This window comes from Oratosquilla oratoria, chromosome 11 (genome assembly GCF_046742065.1).
Source record: "Oratosquilla oratoria isolate Oo_2021 chromosome 11, ASM4674206v1, whole genome shotgun sequence".
Classification (NCBI taxonomy): Eukaryota; Metazoa; Arthropoda; class Malacostraca; order Stomatopoda; family Squillidae; genus Oratosquilla; species Oratosquilla oratoria.
The window spans coordinates 11,145,784-11,160,783 of NC_134787.1; the positions used below are offsets into that span (position 1 = coordinate 11,145,784).

Genomic DNA, 15,000 nt, shown 5'->3' on the forward strand with positions numbered 1-15,000 from the left:
TGGTGTCGAAAGGAACACTTGTATTGATCTAGACGGACAGAACAGATGTGCTTATCGCAACGAGTACGAAATATGGATAAGTGTAGTAGAGTTCCTGCAGAGGACAGACCCCCCCACGCCCTTCTCAGCATTAGCAGGGACCAGGGAAGATCAACTGCAGGAGCAGAACGATCAACAGAAGCCCCAGTAGAGGGAGTGATCTTGTGATCATGTTCTTTGTCGTAGCTGTGATCACGTTGATCGTCCTGGTTTCTCTTGTATTGATCGGACACTGCCTAGTGCGTTAAGACCTTCGTCAACTAGAAGGGTTCCATGCGTCATGCCCCCCCTCCCCACCCAACACCCCCCCGCCCAACCCCTCACCCCCTCACCCCTCCGTAATTTGCAACAAACATAACCCTTTAAGCATGGTGGCATACTTATAAGACTTTACTGTGTTACCGAATGATTTTATTCAGCTGGCGGATGTATCGCGGACCGGATAACATCGCCTTGTGTTAGAACATAAACCTCTGAACCAACATGTAGTAGGGAAACCTCTTGTTCATGGGTTCTTGACAGCCCTCCTTTAGGGAACCTAAATCCTTATCAGACGCACTCAAGCGATACTGAAAAACCATATACTCCAACTTTAAGGTTATTTAGCTGATTATCATCAACGTTATTTCCTTCTTGGGACATTTTCTCTTTCGAAGCATCTTCGCTGGTAGACGGAGAAACGTTCATGTTGAGTAAAGGAAATTCTCGACTCTTGAGATTTGGTGACGTCCTCGTTCTGGCTGGCGCCTGGCAATTTCACTCACCTGAGGCGGTGTAAGAATTTAAAAAATGGCTCTCGATCTTTTAGGACCCCGTTTTTAGAGTCTGTGTCTTTGGTTATCCAATATCATCCTGTATTAATAAGACCAAGATGTGTAGATTTACTACAACGAAGAGACGGTTTGGAACTGCAGTGTTCGTAATATACCCTATTTAATTTTGTCAGTTTAACCTAACAAAACATGTTCTTCGTTATGTTTATTGAATTGTTAAACATTTTCTATTTTGGTACAGAGAAATGATAATCATCGACACGTAAGCAACTCAAACTTTACGAAAAAAGGATTGCAGTGCCGTTTGAAACATTTATGGGAGTTGAAGATACGCATCAACCTAAAGCCTGCCACAGCTTGGTAGAGCATGCGCGCGCGCACATACACACACACACACACACACACACACACACACACACACACACACACACACACACACACACACACACACACACACACACACACACACACACACACACACACACACACACACACACACACACACACACACACACACACACGTAGGTGTATAAATATGTACAACATACATATGTAGACTGGGTACACATAAAAAAGAAACAAAGGCATATAGAGATCGTTAACATGCACGAGAGCGTTTTGTTAGACATAGGTTATAGGTCCTGAAGTGAATGTTATCCTGTACTCAAACTGCGACCTCTGTGGGCGCGTTTCTTGTCATTATACGCCATTTAGGCTCCTGAGCACTGTGACAACATGGCCCAGGGCGTGGTCAACACCAGACTGACCCATCAAAATAGTTCATGAGTATGAAATATGTTTTGACAAAATTTTACCCGTGGACAAGACGTGCTATCGGGTTTCTGTTCCCCGTGCCAAACAGTGGCACTGGCTGGACAGAAGAGGCTTTGTTCATTACGTCGCGACTCGTTTAAGTGTTCATCAATAAATCGATAGGCTTATCAGTAACCCTGCCATATTGCACCCCACCACCCCGGCTCACAGTATCCTTCCGTCTCTCTCTCGCAGTTGACTGCTCACCCGAGATATCACGTCAACCACGTGCTTTCTTTGTGGCTGCGTATTATGCGCCTTAGCTTTCACGTGATGTCGGGTGGAACAAACGAGTTAATTAATGAAGATGTGCATAGGTGTAATTACCTGGTTGTGTTTGCGTGAATATATGCTAGTGTCTGGGTAAACGTGTATGTACAAAAATATTTATATGTAAATGTATATACATATCTACATATATATATATATATATATATATATACATATACATATATATATATATATGTGTGTGTGTGTGTGTGTGTGTGTGTGTGTGTGTGTGTGTGTGTGTGTTGTATGCTGTGTGTATGCACATGCGTATATACATTTGTGTATACACACGCGTGTGTACACATATGTGCACACACACGTTCTTCATAAAACAGAGGCCAAGTGGACATAATTGTTTAACACACGTATGTAAATGGATACACTTATGCAGCTATTCATATTATATTATGATATTGAATATGCATATCATGTATATATTTTATCTGTGTTATTGTACGTATGTGCGTGTAATGGAGCACGCACACACATGGACACGCTCGATTATACATTCAGAAGAAATGGCTTCACCGATCTTGGTGGTCTTCCCATACACAGCTGCCCGTTCATTATCAAGGGGAAACCTACCTTATGTGCCGTGTCCCTTTTTTTAATAGTTTCCGTTATGTCTTCCTCCTGTTGTTATAAACTTTTTGCGTATTCCTTGTGTAGTTTCTACCTCCTCCTCCTCCACCTCCTTCTTGCCCCTACCACCTTCCTCCTCCCCCCTCTACTTCCCTCCTCCCCTTCATCTCCCTTCTCCTCCACATCTTCCTTCGTCCCTCTACACTCTTCTATCTCCATCTCCTTCTTCAACTCCAACACCTTCATCTGCTTCATCTACCTCACCTCTCTACCCACCCCTCTACCTACCCCCTTCCACTTCCACCCACCCAACTCTCCTCACCCGTACCTTTCCTCGACATTTAAGCCTCCCCTTCCCCCCGTCCCCTCCCATCCCCGGCCACAGTAAGAGCCCATACAGAAGCTGAAGATACCCAAACCCTACCATGTACCCCCACCACGTACTACGCGATGCCCCTGCCCGCCCCTCCTTACGAAACCGGACAAGGCCGAGAACCACCCTCCCCTTCGACCGGAAGGCGTCCGTTTTCCTTGAGGACTACTGTCAGCCATTCATCCAGTATCCTTCCTCATCCATTTCCTCACCCCTCTGCCTCATCCTCCCCCCCTCCCCCCCTTTCCTATCCTTTCCCTCCCCATCCTTCCCCACCTTCCCCCACCCCCCTTTCCTATCCTTTCCTTCCCAGTTTCCGACTCCTTGACTTCATTTTTCTTCCGGTCATTGGTCACTTTTGGTCTTACGCCTCCAGAGTGAGGGTTCTGACCTCAACTGAATCGAACCGTTTGACGTTAACCAGTACAAAATATATTAAGGTGTTCTTGCAACAAAGGAGTTATTCTCGACAACAGAGTGGCCAGTATGATGGATTTCATTTTTGGATAAAGGAAAAAATATGAATTATGAGTTTAGGCTTCACCCTGGTTATGACGTTCCTCCATCATTGTCAACACTTTTCATCCATCATTTCATCACTTAAGAAAGCGCTGCTGTGGCTCGGTAGACATCAATCACTCTTCGTGGTTACGAAGCCTCCAAGTTGCTCACTAACTCTCTCCAGTAAAGTCTCAGTCTGGATGTCCGAGTGCATAAGGCAAAGGTGGCTTCAGGCTTCAGCGAAACTCCTTCAGGGATCATTCATAGGAGAATGTGTGTCAAGAGGGATATGCACACATTTTCGTGTATCAGTCCATGATACTCTCGTCCATGAGTCTTACCGTTCCTCATAGGATAGATTCTGTCGTAAGAAGCGTCAACATTCTTCATTACCGTTCCTCATAGGATAGATTCTGTTGTAGGAAGCTTCAGCATCCTTTATTACCGTTCCCCTTAGAATAGATTCTGTCGTAAGAAGCGTCAACACTCTTCATTACCGTTCCTCATAGGATAGATTCTGTCGTAAGAAGCGTCAACACCCTTCATTACCGTTCTTCATAGGATAGATTCTGTCGTAAGAAGCGTCAACACCCCTCATTCCCGTTCCTCATAGGATAGATTCTGTCGTAAGAAGCGTCAACATCCTTTATTACCGTTTCTCATAGGATAGATTCTGTCGTAAGAAGCGTCAACATCCTTCATTACCGTTCCTCATGGGATAGATTCTGTCGTAAGAAGCGTCAACACCCTTCATTACCATTCCTCATAGGATAGATTCCGTCGTAAGAAGCGTTAACATCCTTTATTACCGTTCCTCATAGGATAGATTCTGTCGTAAGAAGCGTCAACATCCTTTATTACCGTTCCTCATAGGATAGACTCTGTCGTAAGAAGCGTGAACACTCTTCATTACCGTTCCCCTTGGGATAGATTCTGATAGATTCTGTCGTAAGAAGCGTCAACATCCTTTATTACCGTTCCTCACAGGATAGATTCTTTCGTAAGAAGCGTCAAACTATATCATTAATCTACAGTTCGACATCTCGACCTGGACCGGATATACACCTCTTCCAAAGCCGGGGTCCATGACTGCGGAATGAAATTGTGTGCTATTTGCTGCGATAAAAGCTGATGCCGGGTCTTGCCAGCTGACCAGCAAACGACGGTGACTTCCAGTTTCGTTGCGCGACTCCACGGTACAGACCTTCGCCACATCCTTACGCGCACTGCCGCACCCATCTCCTCCCCACCCATCTCCTCCCCTCTCCTTCCCTCCCTTCCACTCCCCTCCCTTCTTCCTTCTCCCCCCCATCCCACTCTCTCCTCCTTCCTCCCCTGTCCCTCCTCCATTTAACCCTCTTCCTTCTCCTCCTTTCTCTCCCTTTCCTCCCCTCCGCTTCTCTCACTTCCCTCTCCTCTCTCTCTCCTTCCTTCCTCCTCTTTCCCTCCCGTCCTCTCTCCCTACTCCTCTCTCCCTCAAACTGTCCTCTTCACCTCTTTCCCTTTCTACCTCCATCCCTACCTCTACTCCCTCCTGGACTCGCTTCTTTCTATCTTGCTCTACTTACCCATACTACCCTCCGTTACACATTTTTTCTACGTCTTCGTTACTCTGTCTTCTCACGTCATTATTACGCACCATTGCTCTTCTCACACCTGTTCATCCCACTCTTCTTCTTTCACAACCTCCGCTTCTTCCTCCCTCCTCTCTTCCTCTTTTTCCTCATCCTGTTCCTCCTCCTGTTCCTTTTCCTCTCCCATTTTCACCTCCTCATCTTAATATTCCTCCTCCTCCTCTTCCTCCTCTTCCTCCCCTCCTCCTCCTCCCCCTCCTCCTCCTCCTCCCATCCTCCTATTCTTCCTCTCCCTCCTCCTCCTGTTCCATCTTTTCCCCCTCCTCCATTTTTACCTCATCTTACTATTCCTCCTTCTCTTCCTCCTCTTCCTCTCCCTCCTCCTCCTTCAATCCTCCTCGTCTTCCTCTTCCTCCTCCTCCTATTCCTTTTCTTCCCCTCTTTCAATCTCATCTCCGCTTCTTACTATTCCTCCTTTAATTCCTCCTCTTCGTCTCCCTCCTTCTCCTGTTCCTTTCCTTCCCTCTCTTCCATCTTCACCTCCTGTTATTACTATTCCTTCTCCTTCTCTTCCTCCTCTCCCTCTCCCTCCTCCTCTTCCCATCTTCCTCTTCTTCCTCTCCCTCCTCCTCTTCTTCCTCCTCCATCTTCTTGCCTCTGCGGTCTACTCGTACCCTGCTGCTGTTGTATGCATGCCACATCCAAGAGCAGCAACCTGTCTACTGCAGTCCTGTACTGTACAGTATGCCCAGCTCGTACACAAATATCCACTCACTCCTCCCCCCGCCTCTACCACAACCTCTTTACGACTTACCGTCAGCTTGCCGTCAGCTTGCCGTCGCTTGCCACCCCATTTACCACATCCCGTCCGCCCGCCCGTTCCTTTTGTCGCCGCGGGTTGTGGCGTAACGGAGAGGGAGCTCACCTTGAGCTTAAAGGTCTCTCGTTCGACTCTTTCCTGGTGCAAGAGCGATTCCTTCTTGGGACGGGGAGGGCCCTTGCGGTCTTTCCAGCACAGTACCCAGCCCCTTTCCCCCGTTTCTGTAGTAACGCATGGTGGTAGGGTAACAGTAATCACCTTCGCGCGTGGGCAGGTATTACCCGTATGTGGGCAGATATTACCGAATATTGGGGAAAAGATTACCGTCATCTGTTACCCTCTGAAACATTATGAGCGCCAGACGATTTTATTCAACCGAGAATGTGGACCACTTTCAGGTCCAGGTTCCGGGCATTCAAGAACTTATCAATCCCAGAATAGAGCCGTGATCTATTTCGTTATACTGGAGAGTGTTCCCACCCCCTGGTTGAATAAAATCGTCTGACGGCCACTCCACAAACTGTGGAAGTGTTAATGAAGACGACGTTAACTTGACTCCACAAGACGGGAGTGAAGGCGTCAGGTAAAGCTAACATACAGATGAACAGCAACGAAGGAACCGATAAGAATTAGACGGGGGGAATTCCCTAAGCGAAATTCCTCCTCCTTCTGCGTGTACCGTCCCTCCCTCCCTCCGTCAGTAACCTCCCGCCCTAATCACATGTCCGCACTCCCAGCTATTGGTTCCCCATCAGCGGCCGGGAGTTGGACTCTCCAGCGTGGCCCTCGTCGCCCAATCATCCAATAGTGTTGAGCTATGAACGAGCTTTAATTGTTCCGTTATAGTCCGGGGGACTCTAACATAACACCCCCCCCCACCCGCTCTACCCCTCTATCAGTTCTTCCCTGTCTTTCTGCCTAACAATTCTCCTCTCCCTCTCGCCCTTGCCTGTCTACTTCATGTATACCTTGTCGCTTATTCCCCCGTCCTTGTACCTTTTTTTTGCCATCTCTTTTCTTATGGCGTGTAACTCTAATCTCTCTCTCTCTCTCTCTCTCTCTCTCTCTCTCTCTCTCTCTCTCTCTCTCTCTCTCTCTATCTCTATCTCTCTCTCTCTCTCTCTCTCTCTCTCTCTCTCTCTCTCTCTCTCTATCTCTCTCTCTCTCTCTCTCTCTCTCTCTCTCTCTCTCTCTCTCTCTCTCTCTCTCTCTCTCTCTCTCTCTCTCTCTCTCTCTCTCTCTCTCTCTCTCTCTCTCTCTCATTCACTCCCTATGTCATTCCTTCTCTCTTTCTCCCCCCCCCCATCCATCGATCCATCCCTCTCCCTCGCTTTCTCCCCACAAATCTGTTTCACTTTAGGGCCCACGTGATCCGTCATGTGTACCCGAAGGACATTTTTGAAAAAAAAAAAAAAAATGTGGAGAGGCTTTGAGTTGCAGCTCAGTCTGTCATGTAGCATGAGTGCTGGGTATACACACCTGTTATAAAAAAAATCTCCTTTTTTATCATTTGTTTTTTATTTTTCTGTTCTTTGGGAGACAACCTTTGCTAATGTGTTGGGGGGGGGGGAGGTACCAGACGACGTGATAACATATTCACAAAGGTTCCAGTTTCCCTAACGAGGCCGTCGGAAGAGCTTGACTGAATATTGCCGTCAGATAGCTGTCGGGCCTTAAGATGCTCGAGTGTGTTTTTGAATATGGTCATTGTTCTTCTTATTGATATCCTCAGTTCCCTCACGTTTTGACCTTACCGTTAAGAAACTAAAATGTTGCAGTCTAACTTTTGTTCAAATAGTTACCAACCCATTTATATCTCACAATTTTAGTTGCCTAATTAATTAAAAGTGTAATGAGTGTCACTAATTAACTATAGACATCGATTCCTTCCTCGGTGGATGTTTTAATTGCCACTTACTTTGCCTCTCAGAGAACAGAGAACAGAATTTCTTTTCTTTTTTATATCTGAAGATCTCCAGTTAGGTCCAGATAGTGTAGTACACCTTAGCATCCGGTCATAAGAACTAGAGTTACTACATTATTACAATGAGTAATATTTTCTAGCACTCCTTAGTAAAGAAACACTGACGTAAAGTGAAATTTATAGCTTCAACTACAGCAAATTATGTCCTGAACTTGTAAGCCTCTCCTCTTACCTTTGAGTAGGTAAGCCAATCGCTGAGTAAGTCTGGATGTAGTTACAATGAACATACAGGGCGATGGGAAAAAAGTAAACCCACATCACACTCGTCACAGTTTCCATGAGAGTTAAGAGTTTATTGGACCAAGGGGAAGTTATAAATTCAACCTTAATGGCTCGTTGCCAGACCGGCCTATCCCCTAGAGGACGATACAGCCTTTGTACCTCTAGTTATAATAATTAAGTTGCTATAGTATTATTAACAATGCTTGAAACGTTAATTTATTATTCTACATGTGTCTATGTAACGAAAAATATTTATGTTTGGGTTATTTCTACAAAGAAAACGTAACAGAAGTCTTTCCTAGTCATACAAATCCGTCGTAGTTGCAAAAATTGTTCTCAGTGTGATAGATCTTCAACTCTACGACAGAGTTGGGGCATGAACAACACAAGTCCTCCCTCTCCTCCCTCCCACTCCCTTCTTCCTGCACACTCTTCCATCTTCTCTCTTCTTTCCTCCTTCTGTCTTCGCCCTACACTAATTCCGTCCATAGAATCCAACCATTTCCCCTTCAAGCCCTCCATACTCCTTTCCCTTTTTCCTTTACTCCCTCCATCCCTCCCTCCCCTCCTCCCTCACACCCTTCTTCCCTTCCTCCCTCCCCTCCCTCCTTTTCTCTGTCCCTCCCGTCCTCAATCTCTCCCTCTCCTTATCACCCATCCATCCTTCTTACTTCTATTTCTTTTATTTGCTTTCTTTTCCTCCCTCTCTCCCTCCCCTCCCCTCCTCCCTCACACCCTTCTTCCCTCCCTCCCTTCCTCCCTCCCTCCCTTTCTCCGCCCCTCCCGTCCTCAATCTCTCCCTCTCCTTATCACCCATCCATCCTTCTTACTTCCAATTATTTTATTTGCTTTCTTTTCCTCCCTTCCTTCCCACCCTCCCTCTTCCTACTTTCCTCCATCCCTCTTCCTGCTTCCCTCCCTCCCCCCCCCCTTCCCTCTAGTGGTCGGTGCCGGGCCTGCTTTTCGGCGTCCGAGTGTTTATGTATTTGCTCAGTAGGCAGGCGGACAAACACGGTGCCTGTCAAACTCAGGGGCCGTTGGAACCAGCCAGCGCCCAAGACTCTCCCATCAACTAACCACCGTGCCCGAGGGTACACTGCCATGATGATGTGCAAGAGAGGTTTTGTTCAGAATAACAAAGAAACATGAAGGCCAAGAAGAGTAGGGCGCTACCGTCTGGAGGCGTAGAAGTCGAGGGAGGGTCGAATCCCGCTAAAGAGGGAATATTGTCTTTAATGTTTTTGGTTTGACAAAGGTATTTCACATCTAATCTCGTAGACCAGTAATGGCTGCAATTCTGAATAAGTGAATGAATAAATGAATAAATAGGTAAATAACTAAATGAACTAATGAATGTATAAATAGATAATAAATCAATAAATGTGTAGAAATCAACAGAGGGTGGGATCACGTGATCATACCCAAGGTCGTGCATAATCTTTGTTTTGGTCACGATAATGAAATCAAATCTTGTGTTCCGTATGAGGGCTTTCCTTAGGTTGAATAAAATACCCTGTCGGCAGCTAGAACGCACGGCGTGAACCACGAACAGTAGTGTGCTTTGAGCGGATAGGTCGAGGGAGGGCCGGATGCACCGGAATATGGCCACCGGATACTCCCACTTTGCAAGGTCACCGCAGTGACCTCTGCCTCAAACCGGACCATTTCATTCAGCTGAGGGTCCCAATGGGGTCTCGACCGGTAGTGGCCCCCTCCTCAGATAGATTGATATATATGTTGGTAGTTCTCCCTCACTCAGAAACTTCATCATGTGGTGGTACGTGTGTCACTGGACAGGAGTGTCGTTGTGTCACAAGGGACATCCTCGCCTTTCCCTCAATCTTCGTCAGGTCACGTCGTTCACCCTTGGCCGACGATTACCAGCTCCCGTATCCCCCCTCCCCCCTCCCTCTCTCTCACTGTGTGTGTATTTACCTAGTTGTATTTTACGGGAAGGGGAGCTATGCTCGTGATGTCCCGTCTTCATATCTCATTTTATCTAAACTGTTTTTAAATTCATGTATTGTTTTTGCACACACCACACTTTCTCATCTAACTTGTTCGTGTGTGTGTGTGTGTGTGTGTGTGTGTGTGTGTGTGTGTGTGTGTGTGTGTGTGTGTGTGTGTGTGTGTGTGCGTGCGTGTGTGCGCGTGCGCGTGTGTACAAGTGTGCGTGTGCGTGTGTGTGTATGTGCTCGCGCTCCCTCCTTCCTTCCCTCCCTCTCTCCCTCCCTCTTTTCCTCCTTTCCCTCCCAACTTCTCAATACCAATTTATTCCCCTCCCTCACCCACCTTTTCTCCCTTCCACTCTCTCCTCCCATCCACTACGTTCTACACTCTTCCTCTCCCTTTCACCCCGTTTCCCCTCCTTTCTTCACCCTTTACCTTCCTCATCGTTATCTTTCCAGGCCTGTCTCATCCTACCCCTCCTTTCCCCTCCCATCCCCTCCTATCCCCTCTCATCCCATCTCTCCCTTCCTTAATCTTCATCTCCCATCCCCCCCCCCCTTCCTGTAGCCCTTCTTCATCTGTCTCACTCAACCTTCCTCCCTCCCTCCGTCCCTCCCTCCGCGGCGGCATTTGTTTTCGTACTCGCGTCTCGTCGGTGCTCATCATTCCGCTCTCGTTCTCTCTCTCAGGATCTCACTCGAGCTGCTCGAAGTTCGTACGTTCTCCATAGTACGCCACTCGAGGCGATGGCGTACTAGTGCTCGCCTGTTGTCCTAACCCCTTGACTACCGAGGGGCTCCCACGGAACTGGATGGAATAGGGTGGTGGTGGAATAGGGTGTAAGAGACAAAGTGTCACCCGATAAAGAACCGGGTCTTGTACGAATATCTTGCAATTGCTTCTGAATGGGTGTAAACCACGCAATCATAGCTCGCAAAATTGTTCCTGGTGGACATCAGGGTAGAGATAATACGTGTTTTTCATTTCTCTTTTCTTTTCTTCTTTTTTTTTTGGGGGGGGGGAGAGATGTTTTTTGTCCCACTTTGAAACTTGTACATGAAAGACACTTGCAGACATGAACTGGAAACACGTTTAGGAAAGACATATTAACAGAGGCGGTGACCTCTAGAATGACAAGCGCTTTACTCCATACTGTTGTTGGTAGTGTCGTTGATGTTGTTGTCGCTGTTTTTGTTTGTAGTTGTTATTTCGTGAACTACGTCATCATCACTCCCGTGTGAGATGATGATGCAGCTCTGCTCTTGAATAAATGGGACACTTCCTATCACCCTTTTTGTCATCACTCTCAAGCCCTGTCAACCCCCACCCCCCACAAGAACTCGTCTGACCTTCGTCAAGAGTCCTCTATTTCGTTCCCCTTCCCGTCCATCCTCATCTGTCCCTACATCCTGTCTATCCTTTTGTCCACCCCGTCTACTCGCCTTTACCAACCATTGTTTTATCTCATGCTTTCATATTTATCATTCTCTCTCCTGGCAATATCCTCTGCCAAGGATCCGTAAGATTCTGCACCTTTTTTGGCCCTTGTTCAACTCCATATTACTTCTATCATTTGATTGATTTTTTCTATTCATTTTCTATACGCATGTCTATAGTGTTTCCTTTCATTTATTTCTTCTGTTTTTTTTTTGTTTTTTTCAAACCACATTTTCTTCTTCGTCCCTAAGCCTTCTCCTTCTCTATTCTTACATACTTGCCAGCCTCTTCGATTGGATAGTTATCATTTCTGTCATATAGCTTCATCTGTATCATGTGGGAGATGGAATGGGTGGGAGTGGTTTCTATGTCTTTTTCTTTTTGGCTACCCCCCGTGTAAGGGGAAAAAGCCTTTGGTATATGTATGTATGTAGCTTCATTTTGTTCCCCATCCTGTCACAGTCTCTACTTTCCATTCTTCCTCATCGCCATCTCACCCTTGTCAATTATTTATCTTCCTGTACTCAATTTTTTTTTTCTCTATTCAAAGCATTCTCTCCTACATTCTATCCACGCTCTCCCAGTGCTTCCTCATCTCTCAAATATCTCGTTCGTTCTTTTGTGGGTCCTCTTCCCATATCCCCTCATACAATCCTTGTTGTATATCGGCATATCTTTTCCTTCATTTCCCCCTCTTCCTCCCCTTCCCTTCCCCTCGTCCTCCCACTCACTTCCTTTTCTTTTATTCTTCCCCTCTTCCATTTTTCCCATTCATCCTCATTTCTCATCCTCTCTAGTCTTTCCTCTTTCTGAACACACATCCTTTCCTGTAGCTATTCTTGTACTACTTCTTGTATATCCTTTTTCTTTAAATATCCCATAGCGTCTTCTTCTTCTTCCCATCCTTCCATACATCCTGTCCTCTTCCCTCCCCAGTCTTCCCCCCTCCCCTATCTAGCCCTAGCCTTACTCCCCTCTTCCCTACTCCTCTCCCTTCTTCCCAAGGGATTTCCTGTCCTTCCATGGTAATTTTCCATTCCTTCGCGGTCGTTCCCATATTTTTTCGAAAATATTTTTTCTTGCCCCATAGCCACACATGTCCGTCCTCAAACTATTTCAGGGGTCCTCCCTTCTGGGGACCTCTCTTCAGATGAATAAAATCACGTACAATCGCCCTGAAGGAGGCTTTCTATATAGGATGCAGAGTTTCATACCTTTGGAAACCATAACCTAACCCATGATATATCAGAGCTATGTTTCTTTATCTTCCTATATCATTCATCACTATATTAATAGAAATTAGTTTACAAAGAATTGTTTCTATTGATATAGTTTTATATCGTTGATTAGCTTACAAAGAATTCCTTCTATTGATATTGTTCGGATAATTGTATCTTGTGAGACTTCCATGTCAGTAATCATATTTACTGGTATATACAGTCACGGGTAAAACTTGACCCAAGTTAGTTCTCACAAAGTCAATATGATTTGCTTTTGTTGAAAACGGGATATATTTACGTAGGCAGCACTTAGCTTGAAGTTAGATAATTTTCTTAAATAGATTATAATACAAAAGTTACCAGACGAAGAATTTGAATTTCATAACATGAAAATACTCAGAGTAGGTCAGAACTTCAGCTCGTGAGCGTACGAATGTGTGGGGAATTACTTTTCCATAAAGATGCCCCTCCCTTCCTTCGTTCAACATAAGGTCAGGTTCATATGTCCGTAATAATGCGTATGCGCAGGGTGATGCAAACAAGGTCATCATATTAAAACAACAGGGCAGGACTCGCAGTAATGGTTATAAACTGGACAGATTTAGACTTAAAAAGGAAATAGGCAAGAATTGGTTTACTAATAGGGTGGTCGACGAATGGAATGAACTTAGTAAGCGCTGAAACTATCAGTTGTTTTAAGGAACGATTAGACAACTTTATGGATGGGGATGACAGATGGGGATGGATACGGAGCTGCCTAGTGTAGGCCTTATGGTCTCTTGCAATCTCCATAATTCTTATGTTCTTATGTTCTTATGTGCGAAAATACTATTCCGCATGGGACCTTCGCCTCTCCCGCATGATGTCAACGATGTCCATTTTGCAACCCGAGCGGCCGGTGTCGTTCTTTGCAAATGGCTGAGGTCTCACATTGTGAAGTGACAACGGGGGCGCGTAGAAATACTGGAGGAAGAAAAAAAAAAGAGTAAAATGTTCCGCATCTGCATGTGAATACAGGCTTCTCTATCTCGGAGGCGGCATAGAGGATTGGGTTGAAAGGACCACGGAGGACAATACAAATACCCTACGGAAGTTTTAAAAGAGAATCTTTTTTATGTGTACAACTATTTTATTTTCATCAAATTTAGAAGCTAATATTGAAGGCTGTGTTACAAAATCTCACCTGAACCGAATTAGATCATTTGGGTAAAACCAGAGCAAGGACACTTCACTCTTCTTAAGGCGTAGATTGATGCAAACTTCCCATCACTCCGAGTGCCCTTCACATGAAGGAGACCTCAAGAAACCATAAAGCCTACACTAGGCAGTTCCATGTCCATTACCACCTATCAATCCCATCCATAAAGTTGCCTTCATGATCTGAGTGAAAAATAGAAATAGAAAATGAATGACAATAAACTAATAAATTATATGATGAAAAATCACCTTTTCCATAACAAGTTATACCTGTAGTTTTATTCTGGCCAGCAATGTGGAGTAGACAAGAACAAGCATCGCATTGGCCAAAGAAACAAACCATAAATCTACGCTGTAAAGGCGAGATTTTAAGTGTTCTGTGCAGTACTGAACTCGCTACATATTTTTACATCAACAAAAAAAGGCACGAAAGGTTACCACTTTTTACGCGTAAATAGAAGGAGGGTCACTGCTGGTCCGTTGGACCTGAAAAAAAAAGAATGTGACAGCTTTCCTCGCGTCCAGAAAGTGCCAGGCTGCAATGGAAAAATTCATTTTTAACTCACAGAACGTGGGATTTCCCTCAACTGAGTTAGTTATGATAAGAAAAACGAAAATTACCTTTTGGAATTAAGTGTTATATGGTTTTGTTTTGGGATTAAAAGTGTCAAATGGTTTTGTTTCTAAACCCAATGGGGACGTCGGGTCCTTTGCAGATGAATAGACTCGACCAATGATGGCCAAAACAAAATCCTTCGAGCTGTATTCTTGGGCAACGGGGTGACCACTTCACCCTTATTCATCCTAATCTTCTTCCTCCTCCTCCTCCTTCTCCTCCTCCTTCCCCTCCTTCTCCTCCTCCTTCTCCTCCTCCTTCTCCTCCTCCTTCTCCTCCTCCTTCTCCTCCTCTTCCTCCTCTTCCTTCTCCTTCTCCTCCTCCTACTCCTCCTCCTACTCCTCCTCCTCCTCCTCCTTCTCTTCCTCCTTCTCTTCCTCCTCCTCCTCCTCCTCCTCCTCCTCTTCCTCCTTTTCCTCCTTTTCCTTTTCCTCATTCTCCACCACCAAACCTCATCCTCATCCTCTTACACCATAGAGGGATACTTAGGGGAAAGAACGGCTTTGGGCCAGTTTTGCCATGTACAGCATATTCAGTCCAAAAAAAAAAAAATCACACCGCAGACCACTTGACCTCTTGCTTATCTTCCCTAACGTCCTCTCCTTCCGTCCGCACCGCTCTTGGAGGGA

General features: G+C 45.6%; 1 protein-coding gene across 6 annotated transcripts in view; it reads left to right on the forward strand.

Moving 5' to 3' along the window:
* LOC143029591 (IQ motif and SEC7 domain-containing protein 1-like) overlaps positions 1 to 15,000 on the forward strand; it is a 208,512-nt gene that overhangs the window by 711 nt on the left and 192,801 nt on the right. The window lies entirely within an intron of this gene.